Source organism: Artibeus jamaicensis, unplaced genomic scaffold (assembly GCF_021234435.1).
Source record: "Artibeus jamaicensis isolate MK-2021 breed Jamaican fruit bat unplaced genomic scaffold, CSHL_Jam_final contig_471, whole genome shotgun sequence".
Lineage (NCBI taxonomy): Eukaryota > Metazoa > Chordata > Mammalia > Chiroptera > Phyllostomidae > Artibeus > Artibeus jamaicensis.
Genome location: NW_026521850.1, coordinates 2,749,578 through 2,768,624, shown reverse-complemented (window position 1 = coordinate 2,768,624; position 19,047 = coordinate 2,749,578). Strand labels below are relative to the sequence as shown.

Sequence of the window (19,047 nt, the reverse complement as noted above, 5' to 3'; positions counted from 1 at the left end):
CGCCCCTTCTCTGTGCGCTGAGAATCTATACAAATCTTGTACTACAAAATCATGTGCGTGTAATTGTGTAACATAACAATCGCACTCAAGCACACCCTGTGACATTTTAGAGGACACGTTCAAACTGCCACCCCTCTCATGCGAGACAGTCACCTGCCGCACCAACCACACTCAGTGGCGTTCTTCCGCCGGGCCCCATATGAATGCATACGTTCCAGTTGGCTTGTAACACGTGGGCCCTTCGAAGTGGACTGAGGCACGGGCTGACCATCGGACTGCAAGCTCCGTGAGGACAGAGACCGACTGGTCCACCAATGGACTCTCACAGCCTACTTCAGCATCTGCCACACGAGGGGCAAACGACCCTGTTCTGTGGGCAAAGACTCCAGCAGCTCCGCTGGTGGCCATCCCCAGGCTGACAGTGGGGCAAAAGGGCTGAGCCTCACACACCACGCACACCCGGCTCCCCCAGCCACGGAGAGGCATGCAAGGAGCCCCACCACGGACCGTCCTGGCCCAAGTCCAGCCAGGGGATCGAGCAACTCTCTAACAACTAAACCTCGGGCCCAGCTGGCCTTTCAGGCAGGGTGTGCTGGCCCGGCCACTATCACGCCACAAGGAATGAGCTGGAATGGAACACAGGGGTCTCTGGTCTTCAGGACCCTTCCGTCAGTTGGAGTGCAGTGAGCTGTACAGACCTCTCCTCCAATGAACCCCAGCCGGGCCTCTGACCTGAAAGCCACACCTCAGGTGAGAAGAAATCAGGGCACACACGAGGGGAGCTCTCGCATCCCGCGCGGGCAGCGCCTCTGTCCTAGATAAAGGCGCTGCACAGGAAGTCAGAACGTCCCTGTCCCACGCTCAGCATGAAGTCTCCTCGACGCCTGTGTCACCATGTGAGCAAACCCCTGCAAGGGTGGTAAGTCAGCACCCCTGTAATGCTGACATGTCAGAGCTGCCTGCTGGGGGTGACGCCTTAGGTGACTGTCCACTTACTGCTCTCTGCTGAAGTCCTGCCCTGTCGAGATAGAACCCTTTGGTCAGTAAAGTGATGTGAGCCACCGCTTCCTGACCAGAAGTGAGGAATGGAGAAGACTCCCGTGGAAGGCGTGCACACCTGAGGGGGACGGATGGAAGCACCTGTCAGAGCATCGAGGGCTGATCCACACTCTTAGGTTCAAAAGCCAAAATGAAAAAGCAGTAGCGCACCCCGGATCCACATTCTCCCTCCGATGGTCCGGAGAGCTGCTCCCGCCCAGCGCAGGCCTGCGACCTCACTTCCGCAGGCGGCCTTTCAGACAAACGGTGGGTTTGCAGAAGACAAGGGCTCTGCACTCACATGCTCTCCGACCAAACAGGAGGCAGGCAGGCCAACCTGCCACCGCAGTTCACCTTACTTCCACACTCCAGGTGTCCACAGACCGATGGCCACACACCCGGGCGCCACAGGAACCCTAGCACACCTGCTGCATGCAGCTGCCATCAGTGGGACCTGCACACAGCTGTCACATGTCTGTCCCCGGCAAGACGCACGATGGGCTGCAACAGGGCCAAGCTACACGCACCTGTACCAACGCCAGCCGCAGACACCTCCAGGCCTTCAGACTTTTGGAAAGCCAGTGCTATGTGTGGCCTCCTACCCCTAAGAGTCCCAGAACTGCAGGTCACACAAAAAGGAAATTGAGCGTATCGCCCAATAATCTTGTGCACACCTGTCTGTGACAGAAACCACAACCACAGGTGGAAACGAGGGCCACTGTCTCTTCACTACACGTGTTTTCTGTACTTAGGTCTTTATCTAAAGTAACTCAAGGACAATTCGGCCCCCGGTTCAGGCACAGGCAGACTATTTCATCACGGAGTAAAGCATACATAAAGCAGGCATGTACACCACTATGTTAACGGTACAGTGAGCACGCCACCAGAGCACTCGTGCTGGCACGCTCCACTGAGCGATTTCTTAGAGCCACGTCGGACAGGTGAGCGCAGCTGCCTTCAGCACAGACGCATCCACACAGGGTGAGACACTAACCCCGTCTCCACCCCCACCCCAGAGGAGGAGAGAAAGGGTAGAAGTACTACTTAGCATGTGAGCGAGGCAATTGATGGCAAGACCTGCCAAAGCAGGCCGTCGCGTGTGGCCTCATGGCCACAGCAGCGCCGGCCCTCCTCAAGGTCACCTAGGCCGGGCAGGAGAGCTCCCGACTCCACTCAGAATTCCGCCATCAGGGAGCTCGAGGGGCAGTCTGCTGGAGCTTCTGTCCTATTTCAAAGGTCGCCTGCAAGCACAGAGCTTGATTTTAGAAAGCTGTATTTCTTCTACAGATAATGCCTCTTATGTTTTGCCTTTCTATGAACAGGAACGAAATTATTCACCAAGAAAATACAGACCAGACACATACCATGTATGTGTCAAAAGTCACTTCCCCTCAAAGAGAACTGAGCAAACTAAGATTTCTTTGGGACTCAAACAAACACCCACAGAAGGAGGCACTGTGTTGGACCACCTGGACAGGGGTCCCACAACGCGGGCCTCACTCCAGCAACACCAACACTGCCTGGAATCTGCCGGGGAGGCAAACTCCCAGGCCCTGTGGGGCCCCTGAATCAGAAACTTCGGGAGTGGGTCTCCTAGGTGATCCTGATGCCCAGCACAGGTTGAGAACTGCTAGTTCAGGAAGAAGAAAAAAGGATGAAGGCAAGAAACATTAAATATGTATTTTTATGTGTACTTTGAGGTTCAAAGGGAAAAAAACAGTACATAATCCTTGGGAGAAACCCAGTGGAACTCTGCCAGGTGCCACAGGCAGCAGCACGGACTGCACGCCAGCCCCGGTGGGCACGTAGCAGGCTGGGAGCCTGAGCTCTCTGCTGCGGATTTTTTTTAATGTGGCACCTAAAGCTGATTTCCAGTGAAGTGTAACAAATCTTTCAATATAAAAGTTTGAAAATGTAATTTATAATACAAACAGTACATGGTCTCATCTTTAAGAGACTTGGGTCTTTCCTACCTACCAGTTAGAGAGAGAGACAGACAGACAGACAGACAGACACACTGCTTTTAATAAAGCCCAAATCCATTTTTAAGAGCAATAATTTATCTAGAAGAGCAATTTTTCACCACTCCACCCCAAGAGTTGTTGAAACATGCAGTACCTGACCATTTAGTCAGGGGCACTAACCTATTTTCCCTTAGATGGTCAAATAAAAAAAATGACAACAGCCCACACAATAGTCACCTGATGTGAATGAATCAAAATTATACCTATTTTTCAGTCAGGTCAGCAAAAAATGTGGGTTTTTCTCGTGTGCTACAGAATTTCAGTAATTCGTCTGTGCGCGCATGAGACGACAGAGGCTGAAAACCGCTGACCTAGAAGGGTGCGTTGAGCTCCAGGCTGGGTCTGAGAGGCTCCTGAAGTCGCATCTCTGTACATCTTCTTGGTGGTGATAGGATGGGGAGGGGTATGTGGTGCAGTTTCCCTGGATTTTCAGAGGGGAACTGAGCTCCCCCGTCAAAAAAAAAAGGTTAAGAACCACTGACCTATGAGTTAGATTATGAGACTGCAGGTCAGCCCGCTGAACATAGTGAAATACTAAATTTGGGGCTCTGGGCTCAACCAGCAAGGTTCAAACCCCAGCTCGGCCACTGTGTAAGTGCCTCCGGGCCTCGGTTTCCGCATCTCCCCATCCTGTCTCTTAAGGCTGTGGGAAGATTTAATGGGATCGTATGTGCAAGACATGAGAATAGAGTTTGGCTAATAAGTACTCAATAAATGCAAACTCTGTTATAAAAATATTACTACAAAATGTATTGCTGGATACATAAGTGTCAGCAGTCTATCAGTTCAACAACTGGTATTCGAAACGTTGATAAGGCCCTTCTGTAACTTATACGTATACATTTGGTGTCAGTTACTGTGTCCGGCAGCCAGGGCTCCCAGACCAGAGACGTGAAGGTCAGTCAGCACAGTTGTTCTCCCTTATCACTCGCCTCCGTGTCTTCTGCCCTCACCAGCAGAAGGGCACACTGGCCCTCATCACTCAAACACTCCGGGGTCTCGCCTGCCACTATCTTTACACAGCGACCTGTGAGGTCTAGGCCAGTAACCACCGTGCCTTGCTTGCTTTCCAAGGCACTTTACTCATCAGATGCCAATCTGAATTCATTCAACCTTTAAAAGTATTTGGTACCCTTTACTACTTCACCATATAGAACAAAGGTGAGTACTGCACAGGAAAAGGGACGAAGAAAGAAACAGCAGTCCTGGGAATGAATGACTAGGTAATGGCTTGTTTATTCTTCCCCCAAAAGAGACATTAATTTCTAATAACTACAAGCACAAGAGATCAGAAAACTGCTGATGGCAGACCTCTTTCAGACCCACCTAACAAAGGAAAAATGAGTCTTTCATGAAAACTAAGTTCTATTTAACAATCATGGAAAAGGCCCAGTGTCTGCGTATATACTATACACTCAGATTGCAGGTCTGAATGCTGAGTGGGCTCTTCTTTCATGGCAGCAGCTACTTCAATGACAAACAAAACTAACCTCGCAAAGAGAGATTTATAATATGAGAAACTTCAAGGAAATCACCTTATAAAAATAATGTAACACAGCCTGGCTGATGTGCCTCAGTGGATTAAGCACCTGCCTACAGACCAAAAGGTCACGGGTTTGGTTCCCAGTCAGGGCACAGGCCTGAGTTGTGGGCCAGGTGCCTGGCTGGGAGCACGTGAGAGGCAGCCAGTCAATGCATCTCTCACACATCAATGTTTCTCTCCCTCCCTCCCTGTCTCTCTAAAGTAAATAAATAAAATATTTTTTAAAAAATAAAATAAAGATAATGTGATATAGCCCTGGCTGGTGTGGCTCAGTGGAATGAGCGCTGACCTGCAAACAGAAAGGTCACCAGTTCAATTCCCAGGCAGGGCACATGCCTGGGTTGTGGGCCAGCTCCCCAGTTGAGGGGGTGGGGGGTACAAAAAGCAGCAGATGGATGTATCCCTTGCATATTTCTCACACTGACGTTTGTCTCCCTCTTTCTGCCTCCTCTGCCCCCCTCTAAAAATAAATTTAAAAATTTTTATTAAATAATGTGATATAAAGGAAAAGATAAACTGGTCACCACTGAACAGGTCAAGCTAAAAGTCACCAATTTGCTTAGATATTATAAAGCCATTGATGCTGGTTCAACCAATTTACTCAGAATATTTAACTGAAGCAGCAGGAGAGGCTTAAGTCACAGAACATCACATTTAGGAATACTTTCATTTACAATCCAACTAACTCATTTCACAAATGAAGAAACTGAGGCTCAGAGAATTGAAGTGACTTGTCCAAAGTTGAAAGCTATCTGACTTTTGGAAAGCTTGAAATGGCTGATACATGGCTGTATCTGGCTCTTCTGTACCCCAACTAACTCCAATTAACTCCAGGAGAAGTGACTTTAGCCCACCATGGCCCTGGGACCCGGAAGAGAGCACGCCTGCACCCCAACAAACTTTAAAAGGAGCCGGAGCCGTGACATCCAGCCAGTTGTGATTCGGAGACCAGAATTCACCCCACTCCACACACACCGGAGGTTAGAAGCTATTTTTAAAATGCCCTGCAGTGAGTTACAAATTCAAAGAAAAACAGCCAAACCGAAGCTTGAAGGCATCAGTCCTCAACATCTGGTGCACATCAGTCACCTTTGACTCCTCCCAAAATACAGGTGCACATTCAGGGCGTCCCCCAGACGGCATCTGCAGGTCCCCCCACCACAGGGCCTGCCACCTGCAGCGGGGGTCCGCATGAGCACTGCTGGAGGCCTCCGGTGCCTGCCACCTCGTTATTGGGTCAACACATCACGGACAGACACGTGTTTGATGTGTCCTAGTAAGACCAACCGGGCACGCACAGAAGGGACCGTGGCCACACCAGCAAGCAGCAGCAGTGTAGGAGGTCTTTGCTCCAAGCCCAGGGACCCTCACCAGGGATTCTGGAGCGCACCCAGTCTTTACGATGCCAGAGAAGCAAAGAAAGCTTACATCGCCGGCCTTCCCAGCGCGTGACGTCAGAGTGTCTGGGATGAGACATTAACTTCAGTAAGAGTGTCTTTTCCATTTACATCTTCTACGAACACCCCCTAGGTCTACACCAGGTGGTTAGGTGGGCGAGTCTGCAGCTCCCCGAGGGCCACTGCCAATGCTGTCTCACTGTCATTTGTGTGACTGTTACAGACCCGCTTCCCTGCACAGCCCGCAATCCACTTCTACGTTGGCATACTCCGGGTTTGCTTGGGAATGCTCAACTTAAGAATCACAGGTGGTTGCTCCACCTGGCAAGGGCTCCCAAAAGACCCGGTTTCCTAATGCTTCTTCAAATCCGCAGCTCCACTGTGCTCGCACGTTTGTGTTCAGACGGCTCCAAGCTGACCCCAAAACTACCAATCGAAGTATCTCAAAGGAGAACCATTCTATTTCAGTACTTTTACAGCACACTCCATGTAAAGTTAAGTGCTATTTCTATGCTTTCTATTAAAAATCCAGCAAGGGTATTTTAGCCAAACTTGTCTTTGCAGCCAACTCACCCTTTTAGAAAAACACCCGCTACTTTCCAGGCCAGACCAGCCGTCTCCGCGCAGGCCGGCCGGCTGCACAGAAGCTGAGGCCTGCAAAGAGGCAAACGCGCCCCTCTTCCAAACACAACACACACACGGGCACGTGGGCGCCAACGTGGGCCCCGGCGGCCCAGGTTCACTCTCGTAGTTTGGTGAGACGGACGGGCCAGCTGTGATGGACCGACAGACACGGGAGACAGTCACGTGGGCACGAACACGGAGCAGGTCCACGGTCGCGGCGTCAGGGAGACCCCGGTCCCGGCTGGGACGCTGCGAGAGGAGGCCTTCGGCGCCTGCCTGGTCTCTCCGGGCCTCAGTTTCCCCTTCTGCGGAATGGCGGGGGTGACGGTGGCCGCCTCGCCCCTGGGCCGCCAGGACCAAGGAGGCGACGGCTGCAGCAGAGCGCTGGCCCAGGGAGCACCCCGAAACGGTGAGCGGTTGTCCTCGGGGCACCGCGCCCCCTCCCGAGACACCCCCCCGTCCGCACGAAACACGCCCAGCGAAACTCCTGCACGGGAAACCCCAGGAGCAGCGCCCCTTGGAAAAGCTCGCTCGACTGCAAGCCCCGCGCCCTCCGGTTCCTCCAATGAATGAATGAGCGCCCGGCCGCGGCTCTGCGCGTAGCCGTCTCCGAAGAGCCGCCGCGGCCGCCTCGAGGTAACTGTCTCTCGCCGTCAATCAAACGCCCACAGGCGCCCCCGCGGCCCCGCGCGGCCCCGCCGCCCGCAGGCAGCCTCCATTCTTCTCCCGCACCCCCAGCCCCTCTCGACGAGCCCCGGGACCCGCCCCGCCAGCCGGGCCTGCCCCGCCGCCCTCCGCACCCCGCGGGAATCTGTCACCGCCACCCCGAGCGAAGGGCTGGCGGGGGGGCTCACCTGCCCCCCGCCCTGGGCGCTGCGGCCCGGGCGTGCATCCGTCCGCCCCGCAGAGCGCCGAGGAGGGCCAAGTGCCGGCCGGGCCCGCCTCTCCATCCCAGGGACCCGCCAACCCAGCCGGGCCCACCGGAGACAGCGCGTAATGAGAGAGAGGGGAAAGGTCTGCGAATCCCCCTTCCCAGGGTCCCGTCCTCTGCAATGGAGCCCCTTGCCCCCGCCCCCCAGGGCCTCCCCGCCGGGGGTCAAGGTGCCAGGGCAGCCCCGAGAAGCCCCCATGGAAAGGAGGGGGCGACACCCCCATACTCACCCACCGTCTCCTCCCCCTCAGCTGTTTACCTCACAGTTCCTCCAGCCTACAGGGCGCCGCCATCTTGGACGTACAGCACCTCCCCCGTCGTGAAATGACCACGGCCCGCCGCAGCCTCCGCCAGGACAAAGAGTCCCCAGCGGGGTCTCGCCTCTCCCTCGAGCCCAACGACAGACGACTACCGTCCGCAGCCCCGTTGGACTGAAGAGGCCTTGCTTCTCATTAATGATAATGGAGACCAGTCAAGAAATAACGAGGAGAGTTTATAAAGTAGCGGGGGGCGGGGACGAGCGGAAGGATCCCCAAATAAAACCACTGAGAGATCTTGTGACTCTGAAGGAGGCAAAAAGAAGGGCCGGCGGGGTGGGAGGAGCTATGCCAGAGGGCGTGAGGTGGAGCGGAGTCACGTGGCCCGGCTGGCCGGGCAGGAGGGGCAGTGCGAGAGGCGTAAACAAGTTCGCGGGGCAGGGTGTGGTTGGGGTGCCTGCCGTCTTTCCTGGGCTTGTGTCCGTGACAGAGCGGGTGGCCGGCCTTAGAGCTGCGGTCCGGTATCCCAGAGAGCTGCTAGGGCCCGCGTGGGTGGGGGGCCCGCGGTGCAGTCTTACAGGAGTGGCAGCGCTGCAGGGCATCACGGAGGCGCTGCACCAGGGTACCCTAACCTTTGCACAGCGTTTGCGGAAAGCCCACCTGTGGGCTGCGAAGAACCGCTGGGTGCTGCCCTCGGGCTACTGACGCTGCAGACCTGGTCGCCAGGTTTCTGGAAGCCACCCTAATCAGAGCAGGCAGCTTTATTTATTTATTTAAGAAAATTTCTATGAGTTTGAGTCAAATTGATTAATGCAGGGAAACAAAATATCAACCGATTTAAAAAAAAAAAAAATCCTCCCTAGAGTAGGTGGCTTTAAAATCAGAACCCCTTGCCCTGGCTGGTGTGGATCAGTTGGTTGGGCCTCATCTTGCAAAGTGAAAGGTCACAGGTTCGAGTCCCATCCAGGGCACAGGCCAGGGTTTTTCGTTTGGTCTCCTATTGGGGTTCCTACAAGAGGCAACTGATTGATATCTCTCCCACAGGATGTTTCCCTCTCTCTCCTCCCCCTCCCCTCCCCTCTCTCTGAAAATAAATAAATGTGCCAGATGCAAAGCAGGTGAGTGGAGGCAGAACGCAAGGTGAGGCCTCCCGTGGTGCCTGAAAGGCGTGGGCATCCTGCTGGGTCTTTTTTTAATGCTCATTGATTCACCTGTACTGTTCACCGTGGTTACAGGTCCCTCTCACTGCACTACAGTACTTTATGGTGGGAGTACGCCCCCATTGGTGATCCGTTCTTTTTTTAAAATTGGGGTGACATTGGTTAATGAAATGATACAGGTTTCAGTGTACGGTTCTGTAACACGTCCTCTGTGCCTTGTGTGTCCACCACCCCAACTGGCTGGACTGACGGCAGGAGAGGCAGGTTTTATTCACATGAGATGAGGGAGGCGGTTGGGAAGAAACAGGCCAGGAGAACCTAAGACGCAAGGGCTTGGAGGCAGGAAGATGCTGGGTGAGTTGTGGGAAAAACAGGTTTTGTCATGGGAACCAGTCGGGTCACAGTGTGCAAGGCGGAGCATGATGGAAGGGGCCTGCTGTGCGAGTGGCCAGCCTCATGATGGGCTTTGTCAGAGAGCTGCTGCTGGCCCGTGTGCTGTCTTGGTGAGAATTAGAAAAAGGCAGCCCCTCCAGGCCGAGAGCCCCTGTGAGCAGAGCCCCAGCCCTCCTGGGGCCCTTGGGCAGTGCACACCTTTATAACCATGCTGCCTTCTGGGGCAGGTGAGCGTGGAGCTGGGTGTACATCCCTAGTCACACACAGTTATGGAGACGCTGGGAGAAATCAAGAGTTCTTGATCCAAACAGACCAGAGTGTGGATGCAGGCTTCTACCATCGTACTAACGGGGGGACCTGCAGCATAAGGGTAATAACGATGCCAACCTAATGGAGGTTTGGTTGGATTCAATGAGATTTTATCCTGTATTTTACAGTGTACAGTGCACACCCATGGTTTTTGTGCGCATCATACACAGAATATGCCCATCACTGTACCCATGGTATGGAACCGTTATTCCGAGGTATAATGCCCATCCTTGTTTTTCCCTCAACAGTGCACATCACACACAGCCAGACATGTCACTAGTGTAGAGCCCAGTTCAATCGATGTCAGTGTTTCTACTGTGTTACCTGCACTCATGGCCAGCCCTCGTCACGCCCAGCATCAGTTCATGGAAGGCTAACTGCTGTGTGGCCACCATGGTCGAGTCCACCTGCGGGCCAGAGAAGGGAAGGTTGGGGGAGAAGCGGGAGGGTCTGGGGCGTCCCACTTCCCCTTGTCCACCCACCTTTGTGTTCACAGCAGGGCAGGGACTCGGGTACACTCAGAGACTCCTGACGCCGCCTGTGATGGGGACAGTTCGGGTTAAGGGTGGGAGGTAGGGGACAGGCACCAGAGCCCTGACCCAGGAACCCCCTCCCCACTGTCAGCTTTCCTTGGCCTGGTGCCCTCATCCTGCTGGAATGTCCTTCTCTGTGGGAGAGAGGGCGGCAACGGGGTGCTCATCAGCCCCTGCTTTCAAGGGGCCATATCACGCCCCTGATGTTTATGCAGCATCTGGAAGAACACGGGATTGTTCTCTCGCTCTGGGCCACCAGCGGCGGGTGAGAAGAGGCCAGAAGGGACAGGCAGAGGCAGCTCTGCCGCTGTCTCCAGCCACTGCCCAGTCTGGCTGCCCAGAGAGTTGCCATTTTTCTGGGGTTGATTTCGGTCCCTTGCCAAACGGATGTTAGACCGCCGCCCTACGCGCACCACCCTGAAGCTTCCCCACCTGTGCAGTGTCTCCCCTTCTCTGTCCTGTGGACACCTGTAGCACCACCCTCAGGCCACAGGCCCCTGGACAAGGCCTAGGTGATGGAGACCCATCGTTCAGCCACAGTGATTGGCCCACAGTTGGACATGTGACTTGAGCTGTTCCGGTCAGGGTCCTTGCCTGGGTCTTGATCTAACAGAGATTTTGTCCTCCCCCCTGGGGCCCCTGAGCTGGGATGAGAAGCTGTGACCCTCGCCCTGGCCTCTCTACACCACGCTTCGTGAGGAGTCCCGCCCGAAGGGGAAAGAGACACGAAGAGACAGAGATGGACAGAGGAGCGTGGTTGCCGTCCCCCAAGTTTCCCGAGTCCCCAGGACCAGCTTCGCCCTGGTCTTCCAAGTCCCATGAGTCGGTGACTCTGTTTGGCGGTGCTGGTTTCCCTTGGGTTTCTGTCCCTGGCAAACAAACGGCCTTGCAGAGGCCAGGATGTGTGAAGGCCCACTTAAGGGACCCACCAGTCACGAGGGCCTTTCTGCTTCTGTGTGGCAGCCCCCACTAGTCACCCTGCCTTCGGCAGCCACACATGCCCCCCGAGAGCGGTCCCCAGAGCCCTCCAATCTCCTCCTCATCCCCTCGCTGTTCAGCACTGTGTCCAAATGGACTAAAATGACACACGCGGTCATATAGGCACGCAGATGCATGCACGCACTTTGACCTCACGGTGACAGACGCTGTCACCGGTCTGCTGCTCGCTGTCCCCACTCCGCACTGCGTTCTGAAGCTCAGTGTGTGCTCAGGGCTCTGCGGACTCCCAGGCGGGAGCTTCCAGCTGCTGATGCCGTTCGCGCAGGCCCCCTGCCCTGGTGTGCCCGCCGCTCTCCCAGGGAAGGGCACCCACGGTGCCACCGGGCACTGTGCCGTGACAGAAGCCACCGTACTTGCTCTCCCCTGGACCTGGCTGAGAACTCGGGGCGCGCGCCGCGAGGTGGCAGTGGGGGTCAGAGAGTGCACACGCTGTCACTGTTTGGTTGTTTTGGGGACGTTTCTTCTTTTTTAGTTCTGTTGGGGTATAACTGATAGACAAAAAATCGCTCACATTTAATGCGTACATCTTTTTTATTTATTATTTTTAGAGAGAGGGAAGGGAGGGAGAAAGAGGGAGAGAAACATCAGTGTGTGGCTGCCTCTCATGCACCCCCCACTGGGGACCTGGCCTGCAACCGGAGCCCGTGCCCCGACTGGGGATGAAACCCACAACCCTTTAGTTCATAGGTCAGCACTCAGTCCACTGAGCCACGCCAGCCAGGGCTTCATGCACGCGCCCTGATGGCTTGCACACACGCACACATTTGTGCACCACGTCCACCGTGCTACACACATCTCTCTTCACCTCCGAAAATTGTGCACAGAACTCGCTTTTTAAAAAGATTTTACTTATTTATTTTTAGAGAGAGGAAGAAAAAGAGAAACGTTGATGTGAGATAGAAACATTGATTGATCCGTCGTCTCTCGTGTGAATCCTGACCAGGGCCCAAACCTGCGACCCGGGCATGTGCCCCACCCGGGAATTGAACCTTGAGTTTGTCGGACGCTGCCCAACCAACAGAGCCACACTGGTCAGGACGCGCAGACTCACTTTTAAGAAACACCACCAAACTCTCCCCAGGACGGCCGCCCCGGCCCGCACTCCCTCTGCAAGTCCGCTCGGCGCCTGCGTCCAGGCCAGCACTCGGCTTCCACTGGCTCTTAAACTTTTTTTTTTTTTTTTTCGGTATAACAAGGCTATAATGACATGGTTTACTTCTCTCTGACTACGAATGAGATGACGTATTTCTTGCTGTTCTTGTCAGTCTCTGGGTCTCTCTCTCTGTAAGTTGCGACCATCCTTTCCCCCGAGCGTTGCTATCTTCTCCCCGCCCCCTGTGTTCCTGAACTGTGTCCCCCGTCAGCTGCCGATATTTCCAGTGTCTCCCCCCAGATCTCCTAGCTTCCTGTTCATTATATTGTACTTCATTGGAAAGAGGCATTCGTTTTGATGTTATCACACTTATCTTTCTTTTAACTTAAACTTTGAGTTTTTTCATTTTTGTTTAAGAATGCCTTTTCCAACCAGCTGCCTGGTGGTTGCTGGCTGTCTTTGACGTCCCTTGTCTTGTGGCTGTCCCCAGAACATGGGAGAAGGCTGTGGAGAACAGGTGACAAAGTGCTACCCCACAGTTGCTCCTGAACTCACCTTTATGATGGAGAGAGCTGGCTGACACCACCTTCTCCAAGCGCCCGAACTTGGCCTCGCTAAGAAAGGACACCCTGACATCCGGCCTTCCCGGGGCCTCGGAGCCCACAGCCTCACCTGCAGAGAGTCCCCACCTGAGGCCGCGCACCTGAATCTAATCCAGCCTTGGCCCCACCTGCCCCTGTGTGTGGGATGGAGAATCGGGTTAAACGGCACCAGGGGGAACAGTCAGACAAACCCACCATGTGGGGCCTTGGCAAGGGACTAGGGGCCCAGTGTCAAAGGAGAGGGCGGAGAACGTTGCTCCATCACATAGGACACTAGAGAAACAAGCCCGTGCGACACTTGACCTTGGCAGGGTCCTGGTTCTAAAATCGCAACTCTGGGAGACAATGGGGAAATTGCAGACCTGTGGACATGAACAGGACAGTCGATGACATAAGGGAACTACTGACAATTAGCTGTGGCAAAGACATTGTAGTGGGCAACTGGTTACCTGCGGCACAGCCTGACTTCTCAAAGCTGCAGGCCCAAGTGTCTGTGGGTGAAGTGTCGCGCCGTCTGCCAGGTTCTTTCAGACGTCAGCCGGACCTGAGCGTGCCCATTTGTGCAGACGTGCGCACCCAGACAGAGCAAGTGCATTTGGCAAACGCGGGTTGTTGTCCGCTGCGGGTAGGGCTGGGTAGGTGCTCCTTAGCCCTTCCAAGTGTGTCTCTTTTTTTCAAACGTTTCCCAGATACAAACTCGAGGGAATTTTTGAGGATGGAGAAACAATTGGAATCTGCCCTGGCGGAGGTTCTGAGGTGCGTGTCACGAGGTTGGGAGAGCTCGGGCTCCGGGTCCGCCTTCCTTCCCCTCCCTGCACCCCCACACCCCGACCTGGGAACCGCAGCCGTGGAGGCAGTGAACGCGGTGAAGCGCACCGAGCACACGACGGGCCCTCGTGACCCTTTTCAAGTGCGCAGTCCAGCGGCTGCGTAAGCACCGCCACCACCCGCTCCCGGAACTTCACTGAGTAGCACCTCGCCCCTCCCCCGTCCAGTCCTGGGAAACCACCGTTCTCCTTTGTGTCGCAGGGAATTTGACTTCCCCAGGGACCGCACGTGGGTGGGACCTACAGAATTTGTCCTTCTGGGACCGGCTTATTTCACTCCGTGTACTGTCGTGGAGGTTCGTCCAGGTGGCGGCAGGCGGCAGGATTCCCTTCCTTTTCAAGGCTGAGTAATACTCCACCGCGAGGATCAGCCACGTCCTACCCGCCCTTCTGTGCACAGGCAGGCGGGTGGCCGCTCTGAAGGTGGGGGCAGGTCTCTCTTTGAGTGGCTCCCCGGGTGCTCTCCGCGCCCCTCCGGCCGTGGGGGGCGGGGTCCGATGGGACGGCTTGTAAAGGGTCCCAAACAGTTTCCAGCCGTTGGCTATACGTGTCTTTTTAAACTGCAGCCGCTCGCCTCGCATCCCTCTCTCCCCGGCCTCCACGCTGTGCTCTTGTGTTACCTGGCAGAGGGGACCTGCCCGAGGGCTCACGGGCTCATACGCAGAGACAGAGGAGGAAAAGGCTCGTTCTTCAGGGGACTCGCATGAAATGGCCATCGGGAAATCTCGGAAGGCAGCAGGCACATGCAAAACAGATGCAAATTAGGAGCAAGGCCTGGTGGGTAGAAGGCGCCCTCCCCTTTGGGTCCCCCAGGACAGGCCCAGTGCTGGCCGGCATGGAGACCGAGCCCCCAGTGTGGGTAGAGGGGGCCATTCCCAGATGCCTGTGTGTGTCCGGTCCTCTGTGGAGGTGGGTGCCTCTCCGCAACATCCATCCTCGGGTTCCTCACTGCTGCATGCTTTGGTTTCAGGCTTTGCTTCCTCGGCCTGCAGACCGAAGCCTGGCCCGAGGCCCGAGGCCCGAGGCCCTGAGCCCCATGGCCCCGTAGGCTGTGCGGGGAGTCACGGCCTCGCCCGGCTCAGCAGCCACGGCAAAGCCCTGTTGGCAGAAACCAGCCGGCGGCACAGCTGCCACCCACTGGGGGGCGCTACGTGTTGGGGCTCAAAGGGGCAGGTGAGGGGCGCTGGGAGATTTTCATCGTTAAGGCTGGCTGGTGAACACACACACACGTGTGCAAGGCACACACGTGCACTGATGCACACAGTGCACACACAGCTTGTTGGGGAGAGCACAGGCCTGCACTCATGCACCACACGCTCACTGACCCTGTAAGGTGCCAAGTATGGTTCTGGGGAGACTGCAGTGTAGAAGCCGGAAGTGCGTGCCCTTATGGATCGGGCAGATTGCCGCCCCCGCCACTGTGGACTTGGTCCTGGCACCAGCCGCACCTGGAAGTTTGTCCTCAGTTTCCCCAAGTGGTAAAACACTTCCCCGGGACTGAAAGAGACAAGGCTTGTGAACTGCCCACCCCAGCTGGCCCAGGGCAGCTGTTCACGGAACTTTGGTTCCTTCCTCGTCGTGTCTGCAGCCCGAGAAGGGGCTTCCTGCGCGTGTCCCGGGGGAAGGTGAACTCGGAAGTCAGCAGGAGTTCACGTAGCAGGAACCAAATGTCAGGCGTCTCGTTAATCATCTACCCACCTGGGAAAGGGCGAAGCCCACCTGGAGGGGTCAGGCTGGCACCGCCCAGGGGTCTTCCTTTCTCCCCAGCAACCAGGGCTGCTCTTGACCTTCTTCCTGATGAAAGAGACAAAGAGCAGAGCTCTGTCGTCCGCCGTTGAGAAGTCGCAACTCGCACGTTTAAAGTAGTTTCGCATTTACAAAACGTCTTTGCACATATCCCTTCATTTGGTCTCTACAACAACCCGAGGGAGGCGCATCCTTAGCCCCACTTTACAGGTGTGAAGTGGGGGTCTTGGGAGGCCCCAGGTCATGCAGCTGGGTGGTGCTGCCACTCCACCCAGTGACAGTGGAGATTAGACGCCGCTGCTCTGTTAACTGCTGCCGGGCGTTTATGTTTTATGGAGGAGAGGAGGTGGCCACACCGGAGGCTACAGAAGGACGGTCACTATGATGAAGGGCTTTCGGGGAGAGTGAGGAGGCCCCACCCTGCCCCCTTGAGTCCTGAGCCATGCCCCCTTGGCACAGTGCTGTCTAGGCCTCAGTTTCCCCTTCTGAAAGCTCCAATGGATGAGCTGCTGTCACCCTGCCTCTCTGGTCCTCACAAGCCTCTGGCCAGAGCTTTGCTTGAGGGAAACGGACAGAGACCCCAGCAGAGGCTCTGGCTGAGGGTTGGAGGGGCAGATGGGCTTCCTGGCTGTGCTGTATCTCCTGGACCCGGATGGGGGTCTCAGGCGCCTGTTCGCCGCCCCTGCTGGGGTTACCAGGAGGCGTCAGGCAGGGGCGAGGGACTGGGACTCGGGACCAGACGTGCTCCTATCCCCCTACCTGGTGTCTCCAGTCCCCTCTTTCCTTCCACGCTCCTCCGAGGCCAGCCAACCACCTTGTGACGTGAACACACCCTGTGGTCTTTCTCCAGGATTCGGCCCGTGCCCCTCAGGGAACTCACTCATGGGGGTTGGGGGACAGAAGGGTTGAGTTCACAGACTGAGGGAGATTTTGCCCAACTGTGTGGGAGTCCGCAGCACAGGGGCAATAATGATTATTTTTAATAACAAAGATTTGTTTGAATTCAGCCCTGGCTGGTGTGGCTCAGTGGACTGAGTGCTGGCCTACCAACCAAAGGGTTGCCGGTTCGATTCCCAGTCCAGGCAAATGCCTGGGTTGCAGGCCAGGTTCCCCAGTAGGGGCACTCAAGAGGTAACCACTCGTTATTTCTCTCCCTCTCTTTCTCCTTCCCTTCCCCTCTAAGAAAAAAATAAATAAAGTATTTTTAAAATTATTTGTTTGAATTCAAAAACATTATATGCATATGAGAGGGAGACCTGGAAAGGCAGGGGGGGCAGGGAAAGGAGGGAGGGAGGGGGAGAGAAAACAAAACACACGCAGGATAGAGTGCATATTCTTCTATTTTCTTTCTACTCCAATCGTGTATGACTTTTGCAATTTAAGCAGCAATTAGATACACCGGATAAATGACAGATAGGTATGCAAACAATTTTGTTTTCAGCTTTTCGCCCGAGGAAAAGGAGGCAGGAGCGCCGCCTCGTGGTGACATAGTGAATTGCGTCCTCTAGCGGAGCGCGGGCACCTAGATGCGGGGAGGAGGGAGCTTGCCGGACGGTGCCATCCCCCAGCACCAGGCAGCGTTTGCAAGCAGGGCCCCCTCCACCTCTGCCTGCAACTACTGGCAAGGAGGCTGGGTTTGGAAAGAGCTCTGCAATCTCCCTAAAGAACTGAGTCACAGCAGGACAGAGTATGGGAGCTTTTCTGGCACCGAGAGGCAGGTAGAGGAGGCTGGCCCCAGGGTGCAGTGGGCTCTGCATTCCCCGGGGCAGGTGGCCATTCTCAGCCAAGGCCACAGAGATGCCCAAGGTCGCACAGCTAAAGCCGGCTGGTCCTGGACCCTGCTGCTCCCCCAGCCCAGCAGGTGCACCCCCTCACTGCCCATGGAGCTGCTGAAACACTCCTGTACGCGCCTGAGATGTGTCCTCAGAAGGCGGGGCTCCACACCCTGCCCACTGCCCGCCCTTGGTGGCAGTGGGTCCCGTTTATTCAGCCTTACCAAGGTTCCTGCAGGCCAGCCTTATGCAAGTCAGTTGGTGCCAGTGCCCCACTGAGAGAGAACATTCCTGTCCTGGGAGAGCTGCTGGTCTCGCTCAGATGCAGCTGAGTGTCCATGACGGCACGGCAAGACTGGAATCCAAGGGACAGGGGAACAAAAAAATGCAAAAGGCAGGGGCTTGGACTTGGCCCCCGGGCAGAACACAGAATTTCAGGGGACAGTGAGAGACAGTTAGAGGGTGGGAGGTGGGAGCTAGGGCCCCAGACACCTTTCCAGCCTTATTCTGTGGGTGGCAACTGCCCTTTCCTCTGGAACCCATCCCTTTCTCCCCTCTCTTAGTCCCTTAGTGGGGTTTTGGCAGAAGGGTCAGCCAGCCCTGGCCATTGAGAGACCCAAACCCTGTGGGAAGACCCGGGAGCTAGGCCGTGAGGGCGGAGGGGACAGCACATGCCAATGTCCTGAGGCACAAGTGAATGCGGCCCAGACACTATCCTTTGAGCATCTGGACCCAGCCACGCCCAACACAGAAACTAACCTCGCCAGGTCCTCAAACTGGTTCAGTCAGGTTTCTGCAACCTGTGGCCTCTGGGGGAGGACCCTGGAGGAGCCCTGGAAACCACCGGGTGCCGCTTTGAGGTGGAGACTTCCTAGGCAGAGGGAGGTCACCGAGGCTGTTTGAACAGGGGCACGACCCCTTTCACCCCACTTCTCATTCTTTTCTGGGCTCCTCTCTCTCCAGTGTCCCCTCCTTCCCTGTCCTTCCCTCGGCCTCCACCCACCGCCCAGGCTGGCTGCCTCCCGCTCTCCGCACCTGGCGCTCATCCTTTTCAGCTTTCTTCCCTGCTTTCCTCGTCCAAGGACCTCAGCCTGAGGTCCACGTAGATGCCGCTTCTTTCGTCAGCGCTGCCCACCTCCCACTCCTTTGCACGCTGTGTTTACACCGAAGCAGTTCCACCCCGAACTGTACCTTTCGGGGCGCTCTGTCCCACTGCAGACCAAGAGGCAGCTCCTCTGGCTGCGGTCTGAAGGCCGGGTTCCCGGGACCTAGTAGGCATGCGATAGACAGGTATTAGCTGGGGGGGTCTAGCAGACTGAGTGTCTGTGTCCCCACCCCCATTCATATATTGAAGCCCTACCTCCAGTTTGATGGCATTTGGAGGTGGGGCCTTGGGGCGATTGGGTTTAGCGGGGCTCCTGGAGGGGGGGGGCCCAGGGAGGTTAGTGCCCTTATCAGGGGAGCGAGAGAGGCAGCAGCTCACTCCCTCTGCCACAGGAGTGAGAACCAGCAAGAAGGCACTGTCTGCAAGCCAGGAGGCTTGTCCTCATGAGAAACTGAATCTGCTGGCACCTTGACCTTGGACTTCCCAGGCTCTGGGAGAATAAGTGTGTTTGCATTGCCCAGACTATGGGATTTGGCTGTGGCTGCCAGGGCTAAGACAGGGAGGTGGGCTGGTGGGGAGGGGAAGGAGGAACCTGATATGTGCCAGGTGCCGACAGTAATGGAATGAACTCAGGGCTGAATGAGCGGGCACAGGGTTGCTGGACGGATGAGCCCTTGGGGCAGACTCAGGCACT

At 55.8% G+C, this 19,047-nt stretch overlaps 1 protein-coding gene across 6 annotated transcripts in view; it reads right to left on the bottom strand.

Moving 5' to 3' along the window:
* TSC1 (TSC complex subunit 1) overlaps positions 1 to 8,055 on the bottom strand; it is a 44,472-nt gene extending 36,417 nt beyond the window's left edge. For 3 of the 6 annotated variants that reach the window (XM_037158552.2, XM_053667737.1, XM_053667735.1), the window contains exon 1: positions 7,788 to 8,055. The gene's annotated coding sequence lies outside the window, so the exon portion shown is untranslated. The remainder of the gene's footprint in view (positions 1 to 7,787) is intronic. The other 3 variants (XM_053667733.1, XM_053667736.1, XM_053667734.1) reach the window with 2 other exon arrangements.
* Between the last annotated feature and the right edge of the window lie 10,992 nt (positions 8,056 to 19,047).